The sequence below is a fragment of the Aedes aegypti genome, chromosome 1 (assembly GCF_002204515.2).
Source record: "Aedes aegypti strain LVP_AGWG chromosome 1, AaegL5.0 Primary Assembly, whole genome shotgun sequence".
Lineage (NCBI taxonomy): Eukaryota > Metazoa > Arthropoda > Insecta > Diptera > Culicidae > Aedes > Aedes aegypti.
Window position 1 is genome coordinate 127,911 of NC_035107.1, and position 17,037 is coordinate 144,947.

Below are 17,037 nucleotides of genomic sequence, written 5' to 3' on the forward strand. Positions count from 1 at the left end.
GTTCAAAATCAAGAAAATTTACAGGAAAATGTGTTCACTGTATTCTATTCTCCAACCGAAACACAGTGAACACATTTTCATCGAATAATTTTTAGTTTTGAACAGAAAAACTGCTTTTTAAGTTTCGATGATGACGATGATTACGATGACGGAGCGTTGATCGTTAAAATTCATTGTTCGTCATCGAAGTTCAGCCCAAACATATGAGCAAAATTCTTTTTGACCGTATAATTAAGACATTTACCCACAGTGCAGCGAAAACAACACAATCAAAGGAATCATATTTTTACGTCGAGCATCGCGCACACATTGATGCGCACACGCTTTTTTTTCTCAGTACGACGGATTGAACTTTGTTTACATTCTCAATTTTACGCGGTCGGTGAGGAAATATCATAAAATTTCGTGAATTATAGAACTTTTGCGACGTGTGATTGGAATGAAATCCTTCAGTGAAGAAGTACGAAGGATTTCCATAGTGAAAATAAGTGCATGGCGAAGAAAGTCACACAGGGGGACGGAAAGAAACTTGTATCATAAAGTGGTGTAACTGGAATCGATCGTTTAGCATTTCTCTCAAATCGTGTTCGTCTATGCGATTTCGGTGAAAAAGTGCCAAGTGAATAATTGAACTGAAGTTATTTAACGAAATACAGTAGTTTTATTGCATTTTTGGTGTGCAAGTGTACAAACCATGACAGTTCTCACAAAAATACGCTTGGAAAATGAATCTATGTTGCAGGTAAGTTGGAATATCCGCCGTAGTGAAACATTTTAAGTTTGATACGACGAATAATAGCGCTTACGACGAAGTAGAACGAAACCCTAGATAAAAGCAACAGTTGTTTTACGCGAAAATAGGAATTTGACCAAAATTGTAGGGTATAAAACCAAAATAAAAAACAATACAGTGTTCTGTTACAATATATTATATTGTTTTTGAATTGTATATTCAAACAAGAATAAAGTTGCTTCGGCATTCAATTACAATACGTTATATTGTATATTATTGTTTTATTCCATTCGCTGAATGGTACGTTTTTACCCGGTATCTTAATTTTTTTTTACAATGGCAACCATTTTAATTTTCATAAATCATAAAGATCATAATTTTGAATGAACAGTTTTACACAGTTTAGAATGTACCGCTTGGACTTACTGCATTGAAGAACCGGCATAAAATTTGTTGGATACTAAACCGTTTAAATTCTCTAAAAGTAGAGATCAATCATAATATGTAGTGCACTAAAATGCGTTCCCATAAGCTGGACACAGATGTTAAGATACAAATTGACCACTTTATCATGAATTTTAGACGTCATGTAGATAAAATTCGGCCCGCGTTTTCTTCGAAACGAAACAATATTTCTTGGATAAGTCAACAGCAAAAAAACTTCGAAAAATATTCGACAATTTTCACATTTTTTATGGGAAAACTATAGATTAAAAATAGAGCTTCGAAAAATATGTTTACTTTAAAGGCAATTTATATCGATCATTTAAGATTATAAATGATAATCAAATTGTTATAGAAAAAATCACAGGGAACACTTAGTAATGTTTTGAAAATGATTCAGGATCGTAAGAGCTCCATGTCTAATAAACATTTTATAGGAATATTAATCGCCGTTCAATTTCAAGCACCTAAATAAATTCAACTGCATTTGCCCCTTCCATCATCTCTGTGAAATAGATGTGCTGTGTGTGAAGCACAGCAGCGTGATTACATTCATCTCGCTTCCTCTCGCTAAGTGACGATGAGTATGAAAAATAGGCGTTAACCTCCAGCTTGATAATCTGAAGTTAATGGTTGAATGGGGTTCCCGAAAAGAGATAGAATGAAGTGTATTGATATGCCAGTCAGAGTTTAGGTGTTAATGGGATTTGAAAGATTTTGCAACCGAACAGTTAACGTTGAGTATCGCGTGGATAAGTATCAAACAGATCAAGTGACTCTCAAACGTTATAAAAGTGTGTATTTATTGGAACAAATGTGGATTAACTGGTAATCGAATATGAAGATGGATGGATCAAATGTAAGAAAAAATCCTGATGAGGATGCTGTGAATTGTATGTCGGAAGAAGACCAATATGAAGCAAACGTGAGACCTTTATTTGCTTCAAATAAAGATAAGATCAAAAAAACATTTTCTATAGATTACATTCTGGGGTTGTCGTCACATATAAGTACAAGTGGAAATGATCAATCTGGATCTTATAATCTTAAATGTGAATCAACCGTTAATGAAATAAATGCAAGTGAAAGTAACATATCAGAAGAGTTGAATTCATCTATTATAACGAAGTGTAACACGCAGAATACGCTAGTTTCAAACTTTCTATACCCTGGATGGACACCAAATCAACTGGAATCAATTAGGAGTAATTATTGTATTGGATTTACCAATGAATTGTGTAAGTATTACATGCATATTGGTTGACCCATCCAGTTGATCATTCAAGTCCCATTAAAAAAGGTGCTAAAATGAACAAATGTGGTTGATTGTGTTTGACATTCTGCTTTTGGTTTGTATATCTTGAATTCTCAAATAAACAGCATCGAACAATTCCTTGGTAAAGTCGTGGTCAATTGAAAAATGTTTGAACCGTAAATCTCTTCATTTCTCGCTTCTTTAACGATCCAAGCAATTGAGCCATAAAGCACTGAGGAAAATATAGACCGTACTGTTTAGCACCTACATGTGATATCTAGGTAACGAAAAGTTAAACCTGTGAGATTTTTTATTTATTTTGTCAGAATGTATGACACTTATGAGCAGCACGCAGATCAATTTTACTAGATGCTTGTCTGTGAGGTTGTTCTACACGTTGAATGCTTCTTAAATTTTGAAAATGGAATCTTCGGTGGTAAAGCTGTTCAGAAGGGTTAAGGGCTTAACCTACCAGACAACGTTGCTGATACATTATTTATTTATTTAGTTGTTGTTACATCAATTAATTTGATAAAACCTCGTTAACGATGTTACGCCAATTTACTCAGACCATGGCTGTGTCTCTCCAACTTCGATTTTGGCCCACGTTCTCCAGAACTTGTTGCAACTGATCTAGCTACCTCGCTCGCTGTGCTCCCCGCCTTCTTGTGCCAACCGGATTCGACGTGAATACCATCTTTGCTGGATTGTTGTCCGGTAGTCTTACAACATGCCCTGCCCAGCGCACCCTTCCGGCTTTCGCAACCTTCTGGATACTGGGTTCGCCGTAGAGCCTGCTCGTGGTTCATTCTCCGCCGCCACACACCGTTCTCCTGCACTCCGCCAAAGATCGTCCTAAGCACCCTTCGTTCGAATACTCCAAGTGCTTGCAGGTCCTCTTCCAGCATGGTCCATGCTTCATGTCCATAGAGGACCACCGGTCTTATAAGCGTTTTGTACATGGTACATTTGGTGCGGGGGTGAATCTTTCTCGACCGCAGCTTCTTCTGGAGCCCATAGTAGGCGCGACTTCCATTGAGGATGCGTCCGCGTATTTCACGACTAACGTTGTTATCAGCCGTTAACAAGGATCCGAGGTAGACGAAATCATCAACCACCTCAAAAGTATCCCCGTCTATCGTAACACTGCTCCTCAGACGGGCTCTGTCGCGCTCGGTTCCGCTTATCAGCATGTACTTTGTTTTTGACGCATTCACCACCAGGCCGACTTTAGTCGCTTCACGTTTCAGGCGGGTGTACAGGTCTGCCACCGTTCCAAATGTTCTGCCGACAATATCCATATCATCCGCGAAGCAAACAAATTGGCTGGATCGTGTGAAAATCGTACCTCGGTTATTGAACCCGGCTCTCCGCATGACACCTTCTAGCGCGATGTTGAACAGCAGGCACGAAAGTCCATCACCCTGTCGAAATCCCCGGCGGGATTCGAACGAACTGGAATGTTCGCCCGAAATCTTCACGCTATTTTGCACACCGCCCATCGTTGCTCTTATTAGTCTTGTGAGCTTCCCGGGAAAGCTGTACTCGTCCATGATTTTCCATAGCTCTTCGCGGTCGATGCTATCATAAACCGCTTTGAAATCGATGAACAGGTGATGCGTTGGGACTTGGTATTCACGGAATTTCTGGAGGATTTGCCGTACAGTGAAGATTTGGTCCGTTGTCGAGCGGCCGTTGATAATTTTTTTTTGTAATTCCGTTGCTAATACATATTTTTTGAAATTCCGTTGCATATCATATTAGTCTACTTTTTTATCAAACATATCGGGAAGACCTGTTCATATTTGAAAAAATGTCTGGAAATCTTTCGATCAAGCAGTATTCTGAATTCTCATGCTAAGAACAATGTTTTTTAAAATTTTCAGCTCATTTAATAGAGATTTCACTATACTTGAAGTTGAAAATTTGTTTTTAAGCTTATTTTAAGGTTTGGAAAACCATAACTCAATACTCATAAATAAAAATCACTTGCTATTGCCACCTATTGATGGCTAATTCAATTGTGTTAAAGTTTGTCGAACACGCCAATAAGATTAAATTAAGTTTAAATATCGTTTAATCGAGATTTATTCTCCACAGTACCCAGAAATCACGGTTTTCTGAATATGTATGCTATGAAAAGCACACATTGGCATTATTTTTCTAGGCCCTAGTCAACGGTAAACAAACATAATAAATCTTAAAAATCATTAACCATTAACAGCTTACATGTTACTTTAGGAAATAAATTACAAAAAAAGCCCAAAGATCGAACAACCCATCCTAATCTGATGAAAGCTAAATCAAGCATGACACATGTGCCGTCGAATGAATGAATTGAACAAGTTAGCTTTGCTTTTTCTTTCCGAATAATGATTGTTTTCATTGTATTTCACTGACTATTCAGAACGATTTGAAAACAATCATTATCATCGACTGTGAAAAAGCAGTGCTAACGTGTTCATTTTTTACAGTCCATGAAGCTAATTGCCTATTTTTTACAATTTATTTTCGTAAGATAAAAGGTATTTTTAATAGGGATTGAGTTTTGGAAATACAAGTCATCATGTTCTGTAAATTCAAAATCCGAAATTTTCATACAGATATGTTTTTCAGGGAGAACACTCCCTAAAAATAGTGGTTTTCAAGAACCTTGAAGCACAAACCTCAACTAAACTATGTTTAAACTTGATCCAATCATAAAACCGACAAAAGTTCGAAGAATTGAATAAACTAATATGTAGAGGTATTTCCGATACGTTTTAATGTTCCGTTCAGTAGTTATGAACTTCCAAAGCTTGAAAATAGTCGAAAAACACATAATTGATCTAAATTTTCTCCAAATTGACTGAAATTTTGACAAGAAGTTCATTGTGACATGAAAAATCAATATATTGGTTGACTGAGGAACTTCCAGACATTTGAATAGGTCTAATGTCGAGCTATGGAGAGTTGACTGTAGCTCATAATTTACTCTCAAAAATATGTTAAACATGTTGGTTATAATTACTAGGATAGTTCAATAATCTGTTTTGCTCTATACCTATTTTTCGGTTCTAGGTCAAATTCTGAGTGCCATCCTTAAATTTTAACTCATTTAGATAAAAACTGCAGCCTCAGTTTTCCAATCAAATCGTTCAAAGTTTGTATGGGAATTATTATGAGAACTCCAAGCAAATTGTTAAATCGGTTTTAACTTTTGCCCATGTGATTTTTAGGGTTATATATGTAGTAATATATGTAGTGAAACATAATACCCATGATTCTTGTGTACTATCTTTCACGCCAGATGGAGCAACGTTGCCTGTTCAGAAGATAAATAAACACTGTTCAAGATTTTTCGATTAGATATAAATGAATAACGTTTCAATAGTCTGATTTGAAAATGGTTTTCGATGCCGATGAATCAATCTAATAGTATTAGCATGCAGTAGTAACCGTAAAGGGAATATGGGCAAAAGCTATACAGTTAACTCTCCCATACTCGATATTCCGTATCTCGATATCGAGTTAGAGAACCATAGTAAAAGTTGGTTTTCATGGCTAGCCCGATGGTCCCTTGAAACGCAGTTGCACTGCTTTTGTGTTCTATAAGTCGATACCTCCCTTACTCGATGGTCCCTTCAATATCGAGTAAGGGAGAGATGACTGTACATTTACATGGTTCTCCCATAGTAAATCCCATTCAAACATTGCCTGGCTCGGACAGTCTCAATTTTCATCCAAATGAGCTCAAATTTTGGGAGGGTACTCAGAATTACAATTAGAATCAAATGAGCGATGTGGAGCAAAAAAACATATTTTGAACCACCCTAATACAGTGGCCCAATACGTACAGGATACTGTTTCCACATTAAGTTAGTAAAAAACTATTAAATGAAGAATTGAGCTACAAATACTTTATCCACATTGAAGGTAACAGGTGTTATCTATTGTTTGCCAATCACAAAATGTTTCCATTTTCATTCATCTTTGGATTAATAGAAAAGTATTGAATTGATGTCTAAAATTCACCAAATTCCATATTCGTACACCTACCAAAATTCATACGCACAACGTTCAAAACTAAATTTAGAAGCTCTATTTGATTACTGAAATGCTTTATTATGATGTTCAGATGTAGTGAAATACATTTGGACAATTTATTAGTGGACATATATGAAATTTAGGTAAAGTTAAGAGAAATGCCAGTTTTCCAATGACTTTTTTCATAAAAGTTTCTAAAAATCGAAACCCAGATATAATTTCAAAATTTTTTTGTCTGCACTATGATCTCAATTAAATTTACTTTTCTTCTACGTAACTCGCGAATTTTTCTCAAATATATTTCATGGTTTTGTAGATGAATCTATTTAACCCATAAAAATCGAGCAAAAATGTTTTGAAAAGTTTACAATATCTAGCTACCACAATCTATATAAATAAAAATGGAGTGGTGTTTGTATGTCACGAAATGGCTTGAGAACGGTCCAACGGATTACCGCAAGATTTTCACTGTTGCACTCCCAAAGGGATGCGACGTGTTCGTGCGAAGAAAAAAATTGGGAAAGTCGCCGGGTTTATCGGGAAAACGGGAGAAGACTAAGGTGTTATTTATATGGGAAATTTCTTGACGTTTTCCAACAGCCTACTTGATGGCAAAACGAAGTTTGCCGGGACCACTAGTACTTCATATTAATAGATAGCTCCTATTACATAATGCAACTCACAATCCTCCGAACAAATCGAGCATTTCAGATGACTTATGTATCGACTTTCCACGTTTCTGTGATTTGTCAAACTTGATTGAGAAGTTCAATTCCTTAAAACTCCATGAGTCCTTAACACCCCATTTTACGGTACCGAATATTTTAGCAAAAAAACATGGGAAAACTGGTATTTTTCTTAAATTTACTTAAGTTTCAAATATGTTCGCTTTTAAATTTTCCAAATGTATTCTACTGCATCTGAACAACACAACAAAGAGCTTAAGTAATCATCTAGTCCATTAAAAATTAGTTTTGAATGCTGTATATTTTTTTTTTGTTAGGTGTACGAATATGGAATTGGATCAATTATAGACACAATCTCAATACTTTTCCATTATTCCAAAGATTTAAGCAAATGAATACAGTTTGTCATTGCCAAACAATAGATGACACCTATAACCTTCATTATTGATAAAGTATATCGAAGTCCATGCACCATTTAATAGATTTATACCAACTTGATATGGAAACAGTGCCCCGTACGAAAATGAGATTGAGTCACTGTAGTTACGTTTCATGTTTTTCAGGCAACAAATCGGTGTTGAGATAACCACCAGACCATTGGACTCTTGGTTTACTTAAAATTTGTTAGCAAAATGGGCGTTTAAAAAAATGTTCAACATTTTTTTACTTATCTCGTTTATATGGCATGCTCAGGCGCCGTAGGGCATAACAGAGCCGAAATCTTTTCTTTTGACGTTGGATAACGTCTTACGGCAACATACTGGGGTACAATTTTGAAAAACGAAAAATCGCTCGCGTCACGAAAAGTGGTTAGATTTTGACTGTTAATAACTTACTAACGCCCGGATAGATTTTCGAGATTCTTGCACCAATCGATTGGAAATCTTTCTACGAATCTACTCCAACAATGAAAACTATTGATTCTCATGACTGAACTATTGAAAAATTGAGAAATATCGAAGCATGTCTTATTTTTCATAGAAAAGCACATTTTTCTTGTGTATTCCTGACACAGACATCATTGCGCGATATCTTAGCCACTTTCGTCATTCAAAGGGAAACGCCCCTTTCGGTCTTCTTCTTACTTCTCTCCATTATCTCGTGTTCAGTCGAAGCCAATCAAATTCCACTTCACGCGCACGCGCACGACCGCATTTTAATTAAATCGTTTTCGGTAATCTTTTGGTGTGTTTCTGTCTAAGAATGGAATGAAAACCCAGTTCGATCGATTGTGACCACCACCAACCGTCCTTTTCAGGACGACAATTTCATTTTGAAAGAGAGTTATGAGAATTTTACACCGTGAAGAGCGACATTACTGGTGAATGGATGTAATGGATTCATATTTCGGTCAGTCATTTGCATGCGGTCTTTCACTAGCGTCAACATTAGTGCTTTTCGAGAATCACAGGGCCAAGAAATCAATTTCCCATCGCGCTCTTGCAGGGCAATCTTCGACATTGTGTGCATGAGAGATAAATTGGGGACGGCACTAAAATGACGATCCCGGTTTGCCTCGCATTTAGCGATGATTGAATAATGCCGTTTTCGTCGTCGTCGCTACCCACATGCATGACAAAGCGATCAGTATAAACTTGTCGATTTGAAAGCTAAAACTTATCAGCAACAGCTTCGTTGATGATTTGATTTGGTAGGAAATTGTCGATCGAAACCAAATAATCGCACAGAGAAGACTGCAAAAATGCTACCGCCGCCCGACGGGAACCTATGTAAAACTTTGTTTGCCTTTTTACTCCGTTGGAAAACTAATCATCCGAAATTTCAATTGGCAATTAAATAAATACATAAATTTATAATAATAGGTGAAATATTTCTAGCCGTAACTCTTTTACGTGGAATGCATTGTTGTGGCTCTGAAAAGGGCCGTTTTGCTTGTGTCCAAATTCAATTTAAACTCGTTCGTCACAGATACGACGAGCCAGCTAGAAGGCTTTCGGCATGATGATCACACGCTTGGCGTGGATCGCGCACATGTTGGTAGCCTCAAAGATAGGCCTAGCTCGCTTCCTGCAGGGCCATGACGGCCAAGCTCTGTAATCGCAGATCGGTCTTGAAGTCCTGAGCGATTTCACGGACCAGGCGCTGGAAAAACAATTTGTGGATTAGCAGCTCCGTCGAATTCTGGTAGCGACGGATCTCACGCAGAGAGACCGTTCTTGGCTGATAGCGATACGGCTTCTTGACTCCTTCGGTGGCTGAGGCGCTCTAGCGAGCGACTTTCGTGGGGCCGCTTCCACCAGTGCACTTACGGGCAGTCTGCTTAGTAGAGCCATTGTCGTAGTGTTCTCTGGACGGATTGAAACAATTGAATGATTGAATGTGCGCGGCTGCCGGTCCCTTTTATGACCTTCTCTTGCGAGCGAGCGAGACGAACAGTGAACAGCGAGCAAGCAAGAAGAATTCATCCATTGCGTACCGCATAAAAGGAGCCGAGCCGGCGGCCAAGCATCAGTTTTGTTACAATCGTTGCCGAAGATAGACCGGACTCGGAAAAGGAAGCGCCATGCGTCATCGCAAGGTTTTGCGTGACAACATCAATTGCATCATCACCAAATTACCGCCATCCGGCTCGCCGTGGTGACGTCAAGCTTACCTTCGGTCTCATCTACGAGAAAACCCGCGGTGTGCTGAAGTCATCCAGAATTCTGTCGGCTACGCTCTGAAGTGGCAGGGCCGTACGCTATACAGATTTTGAGGTTAAATCAACTCCATCACCGAGACCAGAATTCAAAACTAGCACTGAATCCGTCAAACCTGAGCGACGATATCCAAACCCAACCGTCCTTTTCAGGACGACAATTCAATTTTGAAAGAGTTTTGAAAATATTTCTACCATGAAGCGCAACAGTATTGGCAATTCTCACAGCAACAGAACTGTCGGTGAACTAAATAATAGTTACTCGATTCTCACAGTTCAATCGGCCCTTTTCAGGGCTAACAAATGTGTACTAAAGAGTTATTTGTGTTATATTTGCTAATGTGTTTACCACATTCTTGCAATAATTCATCTCTGATTAGTTATGAATAATTGACAAAACGACAATTTGAGAATGTTTCCGAAGACGCTGCTGCAGTGCTGTCGGAATGCAAAATATTTTCTATTGTTAAGGAATGACTCAAATATTTTGAATTAATTGCTCCAAATTAACAATGATTAAGTATACACTTAAAAATCAATTCTTCAATATAACGGACTAAGCTTCTGAATACATGTAAAGTGATTATTTTGTATTAACACAAATTAATAACACAAATGTCTATAATAAATCAGAATTGACATGCAACAAATAGTGTGAAAATTAATTGGATTTTAAGCAGTAGAAATCATTCATAAGTTCGTGACGGTCCCAAGCCAGGAAATAGAAGAGGCTAACGTTATCCAACGTCAACTTGGCGGTCGTATCTTGGAAACAACCTCTTACTTTTTTTACATTATTTACATTTTGAAGTTTGTACTTATTTTAAAAACTATGTTAGTTTGGGTAAGTTTTAAGGTTAGGGAATACATTTGTAACAGGAAAGGAAAGGATTTTTCGGGATTTCTTAACATACTTAAACTACTAAGCTGATGAAGCTTGAAGGGACAGGATGTCCAGATCTGTAATGAAACTAAACAGAAACGGTTTGTGGGAGACACTACAAGAAGAGGACAATTGGAAGAGAAAAAAGGAAGACAGGGAACGAACGACAATCGAACTCGGATATTAATACGCTCCAAAAACAGATACAGTGGGATTCCGTTTTTGGCAACAAAGTCCGAATTTTCAGTTGCCAAAAACGGAACCATGCCAAAATCGGAACCCTTATTTTAAATTTTATTTTTCAATTATTGGTTTTGAAAACATCATTAGAATGTTATTACATCATCCTTATGGAACCATATGGTATCGAGACTTCAGAACGGTACACTTCGAAGCAGTTTTCCGTAATATTGTACTATGTTGTGAATCTATAGCGCCGTGATCTCAATTGTGACAAACGTTCTATATATTTACTTTTCACGCCTCAATGTCTTCAAGTATTTTTAGAAGCTTTGTGTACACTATTTGTATACGTGGGCCATGTAAAAATAATAATCGCAAAAGTGACCTTTATACAAAAACTGAACATTTTTCTAAAACTGTATTCTTACACAGAAAAATAAAGCAATAACTGTATCTGTCATATCTACCTATCTCAAGTGATATTCATTATTCTACTTCATGATTTCTGCGCTATAAACACTAGCTGCTGTAGGCGCAGAAGAGAGACTTCCCGGACTGTGGTCTGATTAACATTTTATTTTATTCTTTATTTGCAGGATATAAAAGTATCATACAAATACGTATTTACAAAACAAAGGCGCTAGGTATTGCAAAACGACATGAGTTTTTTATTCAATGAACATTGAATATCAGTTTAACTTTTAGGCTGTAGCGTAAAATTTTACAATATTCGGTAATTTCAGAAGGAGGGTATTTAATTAATTTTTCTGATGAAGTAATGCATTTCATTATGAATTATTGACTGTAATCAAAAGGGAAAACATAAACAACAACATCTCAAGATCCATAAATGCGGCACGTAATTTTGTAGATTACACATACAAGCTTTTTAACTCATCATTTTTACTTGAAATGAGTTTTAATTGAAATGTTTGACACCTACTTTATAAAATCAACGGAAATTTACAGAAATCTCAAGAACTTGATAGGAATCTTCAGGTGCTCGTAAGTAATCTACAAGAAAACGCTAGGGCTCTGAAGCATTTTGCTAGGAATCTGCAGACATTCTCAAGAATCTGTTTGTTGCTCTTATGTGCTTGGGATTTGTTCAAACATGCTGTTGCAAATCTGAAAGAAGTGTTTTTTTGTGCATCACTTAATGGCAGACTCAAGTGGGCTGGTCACTCAGTATAAATGCCTAAGATATTGATCTCTAGTTGAGATTCTGGTGGAGATTAATGGCCTCATGAAACGCTGCGAATGCATGACCAATGACCATTCTGAAGTAAATAAGCGCGTACGGGAGCCCTTAGTAGTTAATGAGATTTAGGGGAATATCGACGAAAATGGAGCTCTGGAATGAAATCGGAGCGTAGTTTACCTGCCATTCAGATAAATAAAGCTACAGACATGATAATATTTACAAAAAAATACAAATTTTAATGGTATTCAAAAATGTTGCCAAAAACGGATCCATTTTGTTGCCAAAATCGGGGGGTGCCAAAAATGGAGCATGCCAAAAACGGAACATGCCAAAAACGGAATCCCACTGTAGATTAAATTCATATATTCTAAATCAAGGCCCGCCAACACTTCCCTGACAGGTTTCTGCTGTTTTCCTTGGATCCGGAGAGTTTCAGTCAGTTCAGATCTGATGCCACGATGCTCACTGCATCCCCATACGACATGTTTGATATCCTGGTAAGCCACACCGCAAGCACAGAGATTGCTTTCTGAGAGCCCAATACGGTGGATATGTACGTTTAACGAATTGATTGATTGGACATAAGCCGACACATGACACGAATGAAACCACGGCTCATGCCCAACCCCTTACACCATGTTTTTTTCGACACCTGTGGAAATATGGAATGCAGCCATCTACCCATTTTACCGTCTCTCCATTTCTGTTGCCAGCTGATCAAGGTCTCCCGACAGGCCAATGCAAAAAAATCATCGAAAGCGATTTGACGCTCGTAAACATCGCTTTCTTTAGCGCCTACCTTAGCCAGAGAGTCCGCTTTCTCATTGCCCAGAATGGAGCAATGGGAAGGAACCCAAGCTAGGGTAATAGTGTAAGAGCGATTTGATAAAGCACTCAATGCTTGGCGTATTTCATTCAAGAAGTACGCTGAGTGAAGGAAGTTGTCATTATTGAGGTTTCATAATTGAATATGTCATTAACCTCACAATGGATGAGGAACCTGAGTGTTAACTCCGCGAAACGATCTGTCAGGGACTGTACTCCTGCAAGCACCTCTAAACTCATTGTGTGAGTCGAGTTCATGCAGCCTAGTGCGATGCGAAGACAGCGGTACTCAATCCGCTGTATCTTCAGCATATGTGTTTTCGCCGCTAATTGAAAACAAAAGCTACCGTACTCTAAGACCGACATGATTATTGTTTGGTACAGCTTGATCAGATCTCCCGGATGGGCTCCCCGTCATGTTCCGGTTATAGTTCGCATGAAGTTGGTTCGTTTAGGCACATTTGTGTCAGATACACAATGTGTTTCCGCACGGATAAAAATCTGATCCCCACACCATGATTTAATTTTAATTCAAAAACTGGTTAGGTCCTAATAGGCCTTTTCATGTGACAGATCCGTCTATTCATTTGTTTACATCGGTGGAGGACCGGTGCTAGCACGAGCCTGTCATTTTCATAGAAGAACTATCAAAGTGCTTCCCGATCAGCTGATTTGAGACGTCATGTGAATAGGCCTATATCAGGATCACAAATCATGGTTCCTGGAGTCATAATCATGATTCCTCATAAGCGTAACATCCAGTGTGAAAACACTAAGCGGCGCACTTTGCTTCATCTCATTCGTATCGATCACTCTTAATTCAAGATGACGAAGCGGTTGAGTGGTAGAGTACATGCCTTACAATCGGAAGGTTCTTGGCTCGAATCTCAATGTATGCTATGTAAACTTTTTTTTTTATTTTGTCGATCATAAACGGATACGCGACTCTGCATTTTTGGCATTTGAATCATGATTCCGAGCAATCAGCTACAAAAACCTAACGCGTGTGTTGCGTTACGGCAATCTGACTCATGATATCATGAGTCCAAATCATGGTGTATTTTCATAAGACGAAAACACGCTGGAATCATGATATCATGAGTCATAATCTTGTTTTTGGATTCTGATTTCTACCCGTGCGCCAGGTGCATTTGGCGTCGAACCAGACCCCGAGATATTTAGACGACAAGCTATGGGTGATTGTCTTACCCATGAGTGTAAGCGAAAACTTGGCAGGTTTGTGTTTCTTTGAAAATACAACCTTCTCAGTTTTCTCCGCAGAGAATTCGCTTTACGGCCCAAGTAGACAAATTGTCCAGAGTATCTTGTAAAGGTCCTTGTAGTTCGGCTGCTGTTGGTCCTGTGACAGAAACAATACAGTCGTCTCTCTCACGTAAAAGTTATAAAGCAAGGGACTCAGACATGAGCTCTGAGGGAGACCCATGTAGCTAAATCGTTAAACTGTCAAGTTGCCATGAGTAAAACTCATATTCTTCTCGGACAACAAATTGTACAAAACATTGTTCAAAATTGATGAAAGGCCACTTACGTGCAGTTTGAAGGACATCAACACAAACTGAGTCAAAAGAACCCTTAATATCCAAAAACACTGAACCCATCTGCTTCCATCAAATACTAATAAAACCACTAAAAAAGGAACCATAACTATTACTATTCGCTTTGTTTGGAACAGTCAAGAGTCAGGTTCATTGGCAGATCTGTACCCCATAACGCACCACGAAAAGGTAATCTATCCGGCTTGTTTAGAATTAGGATGCCTAGGATATTTTAACTAAAAATTACAATCAAGATCATATGTGTTCGAACCAAAGTACAGGAATTTGAAAATTACACATAATTGCAAATCGTCCTAAAATGTCAAAATGTTAGCTGCAACGCTTAGTTGCAATTTTGTACTCAAGAGGTAAGCTCTATTGGTTCGCAAAATCCATGTATAGAATAATTTATTGTAAAAGATTATTTCTAGTATTTCACAGTAATGTACGTGTTTCGTTTTTTTCACCAATTTCTAGACCATTCCAATGAAATTCGAATGTTCTTGTAGAAAATTTAATAGCATCAATCCAAGATAATCATGTAAATAATTTCATCAATTTTTTTTCTCTAATTACTATATTAGATTTGCATTTTATTTTGGACATTTCAGGTCCGAAAATTGGTATCAAACGACGAAGACAAGGAACAGATCGTAAACCCAGACAAGCCTACAGTGCCAAGCAATTGGAAAGGTAGAATCAATATAGCAATATAGCTTACGTTATTTGTTTTAGAAAATACATATACTTTCAGATTAGAAATGGAATTCAAACAAGACAAATATTTGTCTGTTAGTAAGCGCTTAGAGCTATCAAAATGCTTGAATTTAACAGAGGTCCAAATCAAAACGTGGTTTCAAAATAGGCGTACGAAATGGAAGAAGCAGCTGACTTCGCGAATAAAAATTGCACATCGACAGGGTCTATACGCAAACACGTACCTCAATTCAAGTTTTCCCATCCTACCAAGTACTTCTGCATACTTCCAAAACGGAGCTTCTAATTTTACAGTTTCAACCATTAGAGATAAACTAGATTTAAGATAAAATATGTAATCTGTTGGATAATACATAAAATTATATTATTAAAAACAACATTTTGTATATTACTTAAAAATGTCACAAACCGACCACCCCCTCTTATATGGCAAAATACAATACTTTTCGAAACCAACAAAAATTAACTTTTGAGCATCGAAAGTATTATGAACTTTGTTGATAAGTATTGTTATACACATGAAGTTTGAGTTCTGAGGCAAATTAAGCAAATAAATTGCCATACAAGCTGGAAAACTTGCGTGCAAGTTGGCTGAAATAGTAAAATTTAGCATTTTCAACAGCCAATATCTCAAAAACTAAACATGCTATGATATTTCTGTAAACGGCAATGAATTCAGCAATTCCTAATTCAGTAAATAGCGGTATTTTGGTGCTTGAGACAAAATCGTGTTCCGCAGTGAAATCTACACTGTAAGCAAGTGTCGGTAGTGTTGTACCGCAGCTACACTTCTTATTTATTGGTAACATTTTAGACCGCGCTGATGCATCAGTGTAGTTGAAAATTCAATTTTATTCGCACATTATTTTACATTTTACATTTTGCGTATCAGACTTCACACAACTTTTGTTTTTTTATTTCTATTTTTTTATGAACGCTTCACTCTGAACCAGGGTCAATATGATTGCAAGTCCTTTTCGATTCATTATCAAGATTCGTGCTGCATTGTATCGCTTATATGCTACACTGATTTTGTGTTCTATTACTCGATATCTCTCTAGCGCGATGGTCTCTTCCAAATAGAGTTGTAGAGAGTTGGATGTAATTTTAAGAAACTTCAAACGTGATTTACACAAAATATTTTGGAAAAATTGATTATAAAAATGTAAACTTACATTGCATTATTAAAAAAATAAAAATAAAAATTAAGATAAGTTTTTACCTAACTGGGTTCATCAAATTGTGGGATGAGAGTTGCTTTTCCATGAGATTTTTTGTCATTCCATTGGTCGGTGTTAAGTCGGACCGGATCAAATATTTTGAAGGATTTTCCTAAAAGCAATTGGGATAGCAAAATAAGCGATTTGCTTAAATACTGGATTTCATCTATTCGATGAACTAAACAGCTTCAAAAAGATCCAAAGTTATTGATTACGTTGCTTTCCTTTACAAGGCCAAAGTATCACATAGCTCGATTTGACTTTGCATCGACCAAATCACCTCCAGCATGCACCGCCGCCATCCCTTCGAATCGAACATATTCTATGCAAAAGTATGATACCCAAATCCAATGTAACATATATGCAATGGAACACAGATAGAAAAACGCTGAAATTTACTGTTAGATCTTCCTACGCAAATTCCAAAAATATTTTGAGTCAATCATGTCTAAGATTTCTTCCATGCATTATTATCATATTTTAATTAAGGCATGATAAAAAAAAAATTTCATATATTATTCTTCAGATCGAAATTTTGAAAATATAAGGTACCGTGGGGTAAGTGGATACAGAAAAATCAATAGTCAACTTCATTATTATGTACAGCTTACGTGAATAATGTAATTCAAACTTTTTTCTGGGGATA

The 17,037-nt window shown here is 37.2% G+C and overlaps 1 long non-coding RNA gene across 1 annotated transcript; it reads left to right on the forward strand.

Annotated features, from left to right (window-relative positions):
• The first annotated feature begins 1,878 nt into the window (after positions 1 to 1,878).
• LOC110674706 lies at positions 1,879 to 15,256 on the forward strand. The gene is made up of 3 exons (XR_002499116.1): positions 1,879 to 2,036; positions 15,066 to 15,147; positions 15,209 to 15,256. It is a non-coding gene; the product is annotated as an uncharacterized LOC110674706 (long non-coding RNA).
• The last annotated feature ends 1,781 nt before the right edge of the window (positions 15,257 to 17,037 follow it).